We start from the raw sequence: 13,046 nt of genomic DNA, 5'->3' as shown, positions 1-13,046 counted from the left end.
ATCTGGCTGCTGTTGGTGACTTCTCTGCTGTTTTTCGAGCTCGCTCTTTTTCATCTCCTGTTGTGGTAGTGATTGCAATAGTCATCTCTTCACATCGCGCACAAGTGTCTGTTCTGGGTAATCCGAACCCCAGGTTAAACTTGGTGTTAAAAATTCTTCTGTAGAAGTCTTGGCTGACTTTAGGCCTTTATGCATCTGGTGCCTGAGTATTTTGCTTTTTGGCTCTAAAACAAACGGTATATAAAAGAAAAGTTTGAATACGTTCAATGCAACTTGTCTCACAGCAGCTAAACAGGTATGTTGGTGACGGAGACAAGTTCCAGAGAGCATTTTAGCCCCAGGGTTGATAATCATTGGGAATTAAAGTAGAAGCGTGTCTTACATATGTTCAATTCCAACAGTTGGTTAATATGCGCCAGAACTGTTTTCCGTGTAATTCAATTTTAAAGTATTAGGTTAATTCAATGGTCTAAAAAATGTTGCCAAACTCGATACAGACAAAATTGCATGGGTGATCATCAACCATTATTTCAGTCAATAACTAAATAAGCCCTATATTATACTGTCATAAAACAAGACAAGAATTTGCAAACACGAGAAAATATAGATATAATGCACGTGCCAAAAAAAAACCACGGCTTTCCTGTGTATTATTTATCTAAAAGAATATGGTTGAGTTGAGGCGTAGAAAAACGCATTAATTGGTTCCTGCTTCTCCCTACACTTGTTTCACGTTTGCGCCACACTTTGTGTGCTTTTAACAGAGCAAAGCACAGTTGAGGCTTCTCTGTTCAGAAATGCTATTATCTCAAAATTGTATGAAATCAAATATATGGTCAATTGTTATTCTTTACCTCAGAATGGCTTGCTGCCTTTGCAATACTGTAGCTTTTTTTCTTCTAAATAGAGGTTAAACATTCTTTGTACAGATAAGCCCTCTTGCAAGAACTTTTTTGCATGATTGTCTCTCCTGGAGAAATGCGACTCCTGAGCGGGAAAGGAGAGGATGTGATCCTTGACCCAAAAAAAAAAAGATGTAACATTGGTTTAAGGGAAATCACCAATCACTACATTGTGTGATCTATCAACTCCGGCTGTTATCATTCCCTCGGCTATTAACATCACTGACCCCCAGGATTTGTCCTTTCCGTTAGATTACATATTCCCCACCCTCTGGCCACCAGAAGTTACAAATTACCTGCCACTGGGCAATGGAAAATTAATAAACATTACAAAGTTGAATTGGAACATATAAAGACGTCATTCTTTGCGCAACAGAAAAGCAATAAATGTTCTTAACTTTTAAACATTTTGAATAACCTAAAATAAGCCTAAGACTGAAAACGAAGTGCTTAGGTGAAAGTTCCAATGGACATTCTATGAATCAGGACATATGAAGATGCTGTTTCTCTGGTTGGATGCACGAAATTTCCAGTGATAGGGTAAAGTTGTCTCCCCCCCCCCTGCCCCGGAGCAACATGTTGTTGTACAAAATCCCCGCGCAGAGAAAATATTCTCCTTCGCTCTTTATTAAGCATAGAGTAAAGTAAAATTGAACTACAAAAACCGACTTAATTTCCGAATGAAATATGAAAATTGTAAACTGTAGTCTTTTACCAAACATTTTTTTTACCACGGTGTTGTATTTGTCCTGTTCATCTCTGGGACCTTTTTCGTTTTTATCCATTATTTGCCATTCAGCAACAAGAAACTTAAACGTTCCAAGTACACTGCCACACCATTCGCTGCTTTGTTTCGATTGTCCTAAAATCGTTTGGCCGACTGATGACGAGACATCGATCCACGCTTATAAAACACAAATGTAGAACAGACGTTGAACATGAAATGTTCACAATCAGGCGAAACGCTTGCAACACCACATGACAACTTCACATCGATGTAAGTGTGTACCCATGTTTCGTGGGTCGTTAAGTATTCATATATTCATGCTATTGTTTAGACTCATTGCCGATTCATCGGTGTTCACGTCTGGTGTCACTCGGGAATGTAAGACAACTATAGAAATCGGAAGGCCCTTTGAGGAAATGTGTGACAATGTCCTTTTGTTTATCATCTGAGAATGAACAATAGCTCAGTTCGATTCACAAAAAAACTTTAAAGCTGTTGGACTGCAACTTTTCTTTGATAATCTCTAAACTTTTAAAGTTTATTTTATACTTATCATCAAGCACGCGCTTATCGGAACGATCTCGAATATCAAACTTAAACACGGCTGCTAATATCAAGAACTCAGGATGCTCAGCGTTTGCAGTAATATAAAAAATCCAGGCGTCATTTGATTTATTTAAAGAAGAAAGTGAAATTCATCAAAGAACTTTTTTACTTTGTAGGGAATAACTTCAAAAATTCAAAATCTAAACGAGAAGGAGCAGTCGGCTGCAGAACTGTCAGACGGCGAGTCGTTAAGAAATCTCGACCATAGGAACTCATTCAGACCACATTTTACAGCCGTCAAATCAACCTTCTCGTTAAAAAAAATACAAATAAAAAAGCAACGTTTTCGGGATGAACTTAAATTTCATTCAGGACTCTCTGCAATAATACCTTCGAGAATTCACACACGTCGGAAGAAGACGGCTTCGCATAAATTAACTTTGCAGTTCGAACTGCCGATCAACAAACAAACATCGAACTTCGGCCTACATTGACCAAAAAGCCTCGTTCAAGATCTCTTTTTGAAGCTCTCAAAATGCTCTATTTTAAAAAATACATATCGAACTTGGAAATGTCTTGCGAAAAAAACTAAATACATGTAAAGTCCCAAGTCATTCTTTGCAGTTTATTCACACATCAAGAACAAAAGGATACGATAATAAACTCTGCCGCTCGTGGTCGCATAATTGCGCTATTGTTCCATTCCTTTGAAGTCGCTTTAGGTCCTTATCCAAAAGATCTCTCCTTTTTCCAAACCAATGAAACCGAACTTATTCAACACGTTTTCGGTGGCTCCCGAAGTGAATACCCAAAGGACTAAAAACGAGCCTTCAAGCTACAAAATCCAGCAGTTTTTCCCATTTCTGAATGACACACTTAAATCGGCGTGAAGTTGTAATGATCGCGTTGCAGTCACCACCGATTTGCCAGACCACAAAAACTGGCTGTCCTAATGCTGTTACTAATAGGTCGGCAACAGCCAGGCTCACCAGCCAAAAGTTGGAAATTATCTGAAGTGTGGGGTTCATCCGGACTTTTGCGATCACTAGCGCATTGCCAATAGTTCCAAAGAATGTAGACACAACATTCACAACCAAGAAGCCACAGATCACAGCCACAAATATCCTGCTGGTAAAAAAAATTGATTGCAAGTTTACACAGAACGAGACACTTTCTACCTGAATAATGTTAACTACCTTCAAAATTCGGTCCTTGATCTCTTTCTATTCCAACTATGCACTCTGCTCTTTTTGAATTGATAGGAAAAGCATGGAAGGAAAGAGACTTGTTATATCTCGTCATTTGTACACGCAATAGCACACAACAGTGTAAGGTAGACGAGGCGGCCATTTTGAATGTTGGTCAACCTTGTTTTAAATCAAAGATGGTGGAGGAGTGAGAAGAGAGAATCTACCTTGAAGAAAACACTGCCTGTAGAGTGACAAACTTTTACTTCCCCCTCCCCTAACTCAGTATTGCCTTGAAGGCCGGACAATGACCAACCTTTTTTTTTCAGTGGCAGAGCAGCATTGATGAGGGGAATGGGGCTGCATTGTTGACATATCATTGTAGCAGTCGAATTTGGAAATCAATTAAACGTTTCTTAACGTCCACGATTGTAGGGTTTAGAGCTCTCCTTGTCACTCACTTGAAATTGGGAGAGCTGTCTCATTAATGCATTTCATAAAAAGGAGACCTTGAAAGAGAAGGAAATGCCTTCTCCTTGTGTTTGGATTAGTTGGGGTGATCATCTTGCCTTTCTGTGATGTCGGATGCTCCTGTACAGATTTCTATGATGTACATTCAAGGTATTTTGTTCTCCTGCGTTTAGTATGCTTTGCATTGCTCGTTTCTTTTTTGCTAGAGACCCTGCAGTGATAGTTGCAGACCGCCTTGCTCTTTTGTTGTCTGCTATGACATTTTCCAGGTTGAGGGTGTGTTTTCTTTTTCTCCAAAACGTTGAGGCAGACACAAATATAATAGCTCTATTTAAAGAGAAATGCAGGGAGCCACATTTCTTCTTCTGACCCATAACCCTGGAAGCAGACTTTGTACTTATAACAAACTGCATCTTTTCACAGCAGTCTACCAATTACATCTTGTACCTCATAGTATGCATTGTCCTTCTAAGGGCTTGTGGAATACTGTTTATCTTCAGTGGTTACATTATCATCGTTGTCATTGTTACGCAAATATTCCTAGTTTAAGGAGACTTTCTTTGGATGCTGGATGCAGAGTGCATTTTCCACCCTTCCCTGGTGGTGGTTCCAGTTCTACTGTTTCCAGCTCATTAGAAGTTCACCTTCGGAAACGACATAAACATCATTTTCTGCTCAAAAATATAGGAAACAGTGACTACTCATCCAGGCCTTTCTTTTTAGTTGAAACCTTACGACTTCTGAGCTATCCTTTGTGGATTCAATGGCTTCAAGTCTTCCAATCTGGTATTTGCTTTTATGGCTAAAACATTTGCAGGAGTCACTAATTTGCAACTAGTTTTCACCTTCACTATTACAAAATAAAAAGGCTAGTAAATACTACTTTACCACTAATTTTGCTAAAATAAATAAAGAAACGAAAAACATTTTTGTTTCTCGTCTCAATTTTATTTTAATATGAAGTCATGGGGTAAAATTGTAGCGTAGCTTTCCCTGCGATGTTACGAGCACAATGCCTTTCCCTCAATCATCCGCCATTTATAGCCGTTTCCTTAGACATGTATAGCAGGCTCATATTTTGTTTTGTTAAATCTAAGTGCTTGAAGAACGCCGTATGAAAGGGATTTAACCTTTCTCCAAAGTCATCTATGAAAGGAGGAATTCGACCAATGAGAATTTGCATTGTCATTTCATTCTGCAAAGCTTCCACCGCCTGAAACCATGATGATGGCCTTTTCCCAAGCCTGGGAAAGTTTGCATTGGATAAGTACTTAAGTAAATCCTTTTCTTCTGTTTCACCGTCCTACAAGTGTAAGTTAGAAACATTCCAATGTACAAGATACCGTCAGCTAATACAGTGTGATTGGCTTTCATTGTCTCATATGTATTATAATAATCTGAATCAAACGGAAATTAAAATTAAACTGATTTGAAAAACGTAAAACCGCAAACAAATTTAAACCACAACATACTTATATATCTAGTAGGTGGGTGGGGGTGAGTTGTTTCACTGAAGACCATTGGTGGCATCAATAAAACGGCACTGACACGATGTACTAAACGTAGGTAGTGACTTAAAAAAAAAGTACAAAGTGATGGTTATAGTGTCAGATGCAAAAGACATACAATGGCAAGTAGGTAAACGAAGTGACAAGTGAAGAATTTTCTTGGAATTTTGTAAATGCGAACAATTTTCTAAATCATCGTGGAAGTAGAAGTAAACTTATTGTGTGTTAACAGCAAATCACTTGGTTAGAAATCATAAATGATTTGGTCATTTCCACAACATCATCCTTCACAATGTCCAAACACTTTGCCAAACAGAGATAAAAGCAGCGATTTCTCGCTGTCGGCAGATCATAAGTGATAAGGCATTTTTTGTTGGCTTCCACATAACTGAACTCGTCTATTTGCCATCTGTTCAGCATGTAAATGATATTGTTAACCTTACATGTGTGAATGGAAATGTGGTCGTAAAAAAACAGTATGACAACGTTTTGATGAAAAACTCTCCTCTTGTTGATCGAAATAGTGCCAGCATGCGACAAACAGCAACAAGAACAGGAAAGGAGAAGTGGGTACGAGCTTTTTGTGCCTCACATGTTTTTAGATGCCTGGTACATCTGCCTCCCATGCCTCGCTGACCCGCAGATTGTGCATCCCCAAGGAAAATGCACTTCATACTTTTGTAAAATAGATTCAAGTCAGAACTTTTACAAAACAACAGAAGAAGAACCCTATTTATTAATAGAAGTTCAAGCCAAACAGTTTGTCCCTTGGAATTGTTTTGCACTCAATCCTGTCTCATTATAGCTAGTTAAAATAAATAATTTTTGTGAAGCCATGCCTAGTTACATGTACGTACCTTCTCTGCGAGAGCCAATTTAACAGACATTTATTTTCTGTCATCTTTTGCATCATGCTAGGATCATTCAAAAAGAAAATTGAAACTTGAACATGCCAAAATACAAGCAACATTTCATAACATTGATTGTTCTATGTCCTCTTCCAAGAGGTTCAAATAACAGCTCTTCAGAGGAATATTTACCCAATCAGCTCCTTTCGCCCTTAGGGGGCGGCTGTGAGGTAATGATTTAGGTGCATAATTTGATATTAACCAAATCATGGGTTAAATGACACATTAAAATTTATATAGGCAAAATTTCAGCCGTTATTACTAAGTATTGTAGCAAGTGCACTGGTAAATTTATTTAAACATACGTGACAGTTACTTCAAACTGTAATTTACATGAAATCGTAACTAGTGGTTTCTAGAACAGAAACAAATACATACACTGAAGCTAACAACAGATAACAAGAATAATACGAGCCAAAGGCAATAAAATAACAAAACAAAAGACAAACAGTGAAAGGACAATATGAACATATCTGACAGTTTGGATACATGGAAACTTACAACAAGTGAAATTGACACGAACACGATCTGCTTAACATAACAAAATTTTGGTCCAAATGAAATATTTAAATAGTACCAGCAGGGCACTGGCACTTAGCTCCTAAGCGAGTGTACTGCTGAAACATTGCCGCTAAAACTTGTTGCAACAAGTATGGTTACTTAAAGGAAAGCATCTACAAGATATAACTTAGGTTGCTCCCTTTACCAAGTAGATTATTTTTGTCAGAATCACTCAATATCTTGCAACATTATAATCGAACAATGATAAAAAAAGTGCTTTCAGTCTTACGTTTGTTACATGTTGTGGGGACCTTCCGGTCATTCACTTTTAGTGGGTCTAGGCCCTTTAGAAAACTAAATGAAAGAGATTGTCCTCCTCTGCCTCTGTTTGCTTGAAGGAGGAACAAGCTCTCCCTTCTCATGTAGCTTGACTATTTTTGTGGCCAATTTCAAATAAAGGTTGGGAAAGAGTGGCCACTTTGAAAACATTTGTAAGAACAGAATTAGTACCATCCTGAAAAAAAATCATTTAATTGGTAACATTATGCATCGTCATGTACAGGGCAATGGTATTAAAAAATCTTGAACTTGAATAGAATAAATTTAAAGAGCGCTCAACTCTGAGAGGAGCAGTTAATAATAAAGATCACTAGTAGAAAGACTCCAATTCATCCTTTTTGTTGCAACAACGCTGTTTTGTATGCTCTAAGAGTGACCACACTTATCAGGCAATATAAACGAATGACCGTTAAATTACATGAGCTGCCAATAAAAACTAAGTATAGGTTGCTATGGGATATAAAAAACAGTTACTATGATATACAAGAACAATGGGGTGTAAAAACTGAAATCGCGTGTGATTCTAAGATTGCATTACTTGATCCCAAAGTTCTTGAGTAGGTATCAATTTCGATGGGGGCAGGGACTTGCTACTTCGCTTCGCTTGTTTAGATTACATAAATGCTGCTTGTAGATGATCACAAATTTCTCAAAAAGGCATAAATCACAGTTTTTGCTAATGTTGTTGTAAGGTCTGCACTGCTTAACGATTCTCCACTTAATGGTAAAAGGTTTGTTGTTGTCTTTGAGTGCCCAAATGTGTTTAGACAGTTCAGTTTCGTTTCTCTTGTTTTCTTGTCAAAAGGATGCTGTGTGATTTCTATAGCGCTCAGGAGGGATCGGGCGTCTCTAGGGTAAACATTGGTTCAGTGATCACTGCCAGTGTGACGTCACGTCATACCCCAATGATTTTCAAAATGGCGGGCAATTTTTTGTTCGTTATTTAGCAAAAGATGTTAATTTTCCGCAGATTTGGAAACTTCTTTTGCCTTACTCAATATGACACAGCCTCCTTAGAAAGAGCATTTGGTGTTACTAATGAATTAGAAATAAAACTTATGCAGGGGCTTTTAAGTGCAATTTCCTTACTCTTTTGCTTCAAGCCAAAGACATCTTCGTGCCATGTTGGTTCAATTTTGCTCGAGGCCAGGCCCCAAACTTTGTACAAGTAATTTAGAAGCAATTCTATATATGCATCATCCCTTTCTATAAGGAAGACTTTTGTACTAATTGGTGTCCACACTATATAGTGGCATTGTTGTGTTGATGTGCAGTACATTTCTAACATGATTTGGGGTATGTGGTTTATGCAAACATTTTTGTAAGGAATAGGTTTTCCTCCCATGTAGGGGCATTTTATTTCAATGACAGTTTTTAAAATTCCATCTGGCTCAATTATACCATCTGGAGAGGATCCAGCCAATCTCGGTTGTTTTTGTCCTTTAAAAACCAAATTCCAGTTTCCTTTATAATCAATCCATCTTTGTCTTTTGGAAAAAAGTTTTTAAGATAAGTGACAAGAGCACTATCTTCATTAATAGATCCCCATAACATAGCTAGGTTTGACTCACTTGATGAAGTTGGCAAGCCGTGCAAATCACTAAAAAGTTGATTCCAGTAGTCAAGCATTGCCTTTTTGCCATACCATCCAAGGGCAGTTGCAGCCTTGCTTCCATTGATTTTTCCTTTATGCGAATTAAACCACTGAACACTCCTTTGTTTAAAGCACCTAGGGTCACCATCACTACTGGGTGACGTAGAAAGTTGTTTATAACAGGTAAAATGATCAAGAGGTTTTGCTGTTAAAGTACTTAACAGCTTTGTAAGAGATGTGCTAGCTGGCTACCATGTGTGCTTAACAGCAGGAGGCCTATTTTGTATGACTTTAGACTTCAGTTGTTGTTTTTCACTTTTCTTGGGGCATGCTGATTGTATGTGGCCTTGCTGACCACAAAAGAAACACTTCTGCTTTGCCAGCCACTCTACTTCATGTCCCTCTGGGCACTCAGCTGCCCAGTGACCTAGTTTGTGGCAATGTAAACAGGTGTCTGAGGGTTGGGCTGTGGATGATGTCTTTCCTAGGTCTTTTTTTAAATGGAATTTTTTCAGCATTTGACGAATTGCTGACTCATCCTCCTCATGTTGGGGTGCAAGCGCATCTTTTGCCAAGTATGTAACACATCTTCTCTTTGTAAATTTGCGAACCAATGTACAAAGAACTTGACATGATGAAATGACGTGAGAATTTGAAACATTTAAGTTTTGTAATAGCTCTCTCCAGTAGTAACACAGTGCATTTTCCACCTTTAGTCTTTCTATTGCTTCCTGAAGTGAGGTAGGAGACTATTTGCCAAAAAAGAAAGAAGATCTTAAGAAGAAGTCTAATAATAAAACGTGGTGATGGTTCTGTTTCGCATGCAAGGCAGTGAGTGTGGGTCGTGAAGTTCTTAAAATAAAGTTTTGATGATTATGATAAGATGTATAACCAATGTCGTACACTTGTCCTAGGAGTGCCCCGTTGTATTTTTTGCTTTTTAAAGTTGCACTTAAAACAAGTGGCAGTGCTTCTTTTAATATAGCCATTGCAATTAGTCTAAAACGGATCTATCAGCAGTGGCACCTAATTTTCGGTTTTTTTTACAGCAAAATTCAACGTTACTAAGATGAAAGATAAAATTTGCCGAAATTTCTTTAAACTGGCTTCAAATTAATCGCCAGTGACATCACCGACTAATCACACTTCACAGTGCTGTTTTTGAATAAGTGAATATACGCACGCACGACAGCAACAACAATTTATTTACAGATATAGATTATATAAAGGGCTTGTCCCGCAAATAGCCACAAAGCTAGTCGAGGCGGGACAAAACAAAAAAAAATTGCAGTAAATTACAAACATGCTAGAAAACGGAAAACTTAACTTTACATAATAATGCAGATTTAGAAAAGACTATACATCAAAATTAAAGTAAATTATATGTAATTTTTTATTATCATTAATATTATAATAGAAAAGAGATGAAAAGGGAAAAGGAGAAACAGATTATACTAACAAAGAGAAGGATATGGATGATCAGTTTTTCATTTGGTCAATTATCGTTTCCACTTCAATACAGGAGTCTACAGTTTCAAGTGTATCAAATAACTTTCCTTTTAGAGATTCTATAAAAGATTTTTTTGTACTTTTTTTTTAGAGTTGCAGGTATCCCGTTCCAAATCTTGACCCCAACACGCGAGAATGCATTTCGTCTGGCATTAATGCGAGATTCCTTTGTATAAAAATGATCAGAGGTAGAGGAACTTGTTTTATAGGAATGGACACTAGAAATTCGAGAAAACAGATTTAAAATATTTCTTGGGGCAGTGTTTTCGTTTATATCAAACATGAGGTTGCAAACGGATTCATAATACAAGAATTATACTGGTAATATTTTTGCTTTAACAAAAAAAGGTATGGCATGGTTGTTTGTTTCAGCAAAATATATTAGTCGCAATGCGCGCTGTTGAAGAACAAGAATTTGATCAAGAAAGGTTTTACATGCATTGCCCCAAGAAATGAGACCATATGTTATGTAAGGTACGATTAGAGACTAATAAATATTCAAAAGAGTGTAAGTAGGAACAATATGCCGTAACCTTGCGATTAGCCCAATTGTCTTACGCACCATGGGTCAACCATGGTAATAGATTAATTTAACTTTCGTTCCCTAAACCGCACTAATTGCAATTTTCTATTGTCTATACTCTTTCATTAAAAACTGGATCATTGTATAATGCAAATCTAGGGATTTGATTGGCTTAGTGGCCATAGTACATGAGCCATTATACCATGCCTGAGAAATGGCTACCATTAAATGGTGTTGTAGTTGTTCTTGCAAAAGGAAATCTGCAAGATCTGGCAATATTTCTTGATTGTCTTTCAATAAAACAATTATTCCACTCGTACTTGTTGGATATGAGATGATTATTGGCTGGCTACCTATCAAAACATATCTAATGTGCGCTCGTGGAATAATTGTTAAATAGACCATAGAATGACATGAAAAATGTTCAAAACTTAAGATGACAGCGCCCGGGAATTTTAAAAATAACCGGCAATGAAATCGTTGTACATTTAATCGTATCAGAAATAGATTTCAACCACAATCTAGCCTGTGGAACTACGAAAACACCATGCTCATCAAAATAGTTGCTATTTTCAGAAACGTTTTTACCTCCTCATTTCATGCTACAAGACTACTAAAGAGGGGTTTTTATCCAGCCCGTGATTCGTGAGGTTTTGCGAGTCACGTATTTCAAGTTAAATAATGCTTTCTGCGCCCCTCCCCTCCCCCCTTCTCACTCCCAAAAGATAATCATCTAGCCTTTGTACGCATTATTTGAAGATAAACGTCCTTGAGGGAATACCAAAAATATCATACCCACTTTACAGTCAAACCGGATGTCCTTTTCCGTGGAACTTTGCAGACTTCCGTCGCGACATTGGTAATTTGATTGGCAGTTTGCTCCGAGCAATTTGCAATTGGTGGGATCAATTTGCAACCGAGCTGGTCGAAGTCGCCGCGCCAATTCATCGACAAAGATGTTTCAGGTTCTTGTTCAATACCTTGGCGGCAGATATGCGAGCTTTTATGTTGATAAAGCAATCGATGATTATCACGAGCTACTCAAGAGGGTCACAACGGTGATTCTGTATTTAAAACAACTTCAAGCTGAACAAGTGAGACTTGAGTACAAAGACCTGCAACTTGGGAGTTACATAAATATTAATCCCGCCGAATGCATGGCAGAAGTGTTTAGAAATGCAGTTGTCTGTGGTTCTGATCCAGACATAAACATAATGTAATCTCGAGTTTTCATGAGGTTTTCACTCTTCAAGGGTAACGGAAATTTTCTTGAAAGTAAAATACAGGTCGTTTCTCAGAATATAAAATGTCGCCAATTGTTGAACGAGAAGGACGATTGGCGATGTAACACTAAAAGTCCCTCGTCGACAAGAGACTGCCGAATTTCTGAAGTTTGAATACTTGGTTTCTTTGTCTTGCAGTATTCTACAAACTCGACAACGTCGGGTGTTGAAACTGTTTGATCTTTCCAACCAGGTTTACCCGGCAATAAGGTTCCAGTTTGCAAAAACTTATTTACAATGTTGGCAGCGGTTTTTTTGAAAGGCCAACACGTTCAGGAATTGGTGCTTGTCTAACACTAGACGACCAAAAGGCAATAATTTCCTCCCTTTTTTCAACCGAAGTTGTTTTTCTGCAATTGATATAAGCCATTTTTTAGCGCCGGTTGAAATGTTTCACAGATCACGCGCTAGACAGTCCAACAGTGAACAGGAACTGAAAATTAGAATTTGTTCGCGCTGGTTGCCAATTGATCGCGCCAGTTGCAAATTTCTTCCAGCAGACGATCCCAAGGGCAAAATTTCCTCCTTTTTGAACCGAAGTCATTTTTCTACAATTGATACAACCCAATCTTGACCGTATTTTTTTTAGCGCCGGTTGAAATGCTTCAGAGATCGTCCAACAGTGAACCGGAACTGAAAATTACAATTTGTTCGCGACGGTTGCAATTTGATCGCGCCAGTTGCAAATTTCTTCCAGCAGACGATCCTAAGGGCGAAATTTCCTCCCTTTTTGAACCGAGGTTGTTTTTCTACAATTGATACAAGCCAATCTTGACCGTATTTTTTTTAGCGCCGGTTGAAATGCTTCAGAGATAGTCCAACAGTGAACCGGAACTGAAAATTACAATTTGTTCGCAACGGTTCCAAATTGATCGCGCCAGTGTTGCAAATTGTTCTGAGCAAACTGCCAATCAAAATACCAACATTGCGACGGAAGTTTGCAAAGTTGCGAGGAAAAGAACATCCGGTTTGACTGTAAGTAATATTTTTCGCCGTAGAAGTAACCCAAATGTATGACCTTAGTTTCAGCATACATAACGCATCTTTT

The sequence above is a fragment of the Pavona decussata genome, unplaced genomic scaffold (assembly GCF_977016875.1).
Source record: "Pavona decussata unplaced genomic scaffold, jaPavDecu1.1 SCAFFOLD_321, whole genome shotgun sequence".
In the NCBI taxonomy this organism is placed as follows: domain Eukaryota; kingdom Metazoa; phylum Cnidaria; class Anthozoa; order Scleractinia; family Agariciidae; genus Pavona; species Pavona decussata.
The sequence above is the reverse complement of the archived record's forward strand: the minus strand, read 5'-3'. Positions refer to the sequence as shown.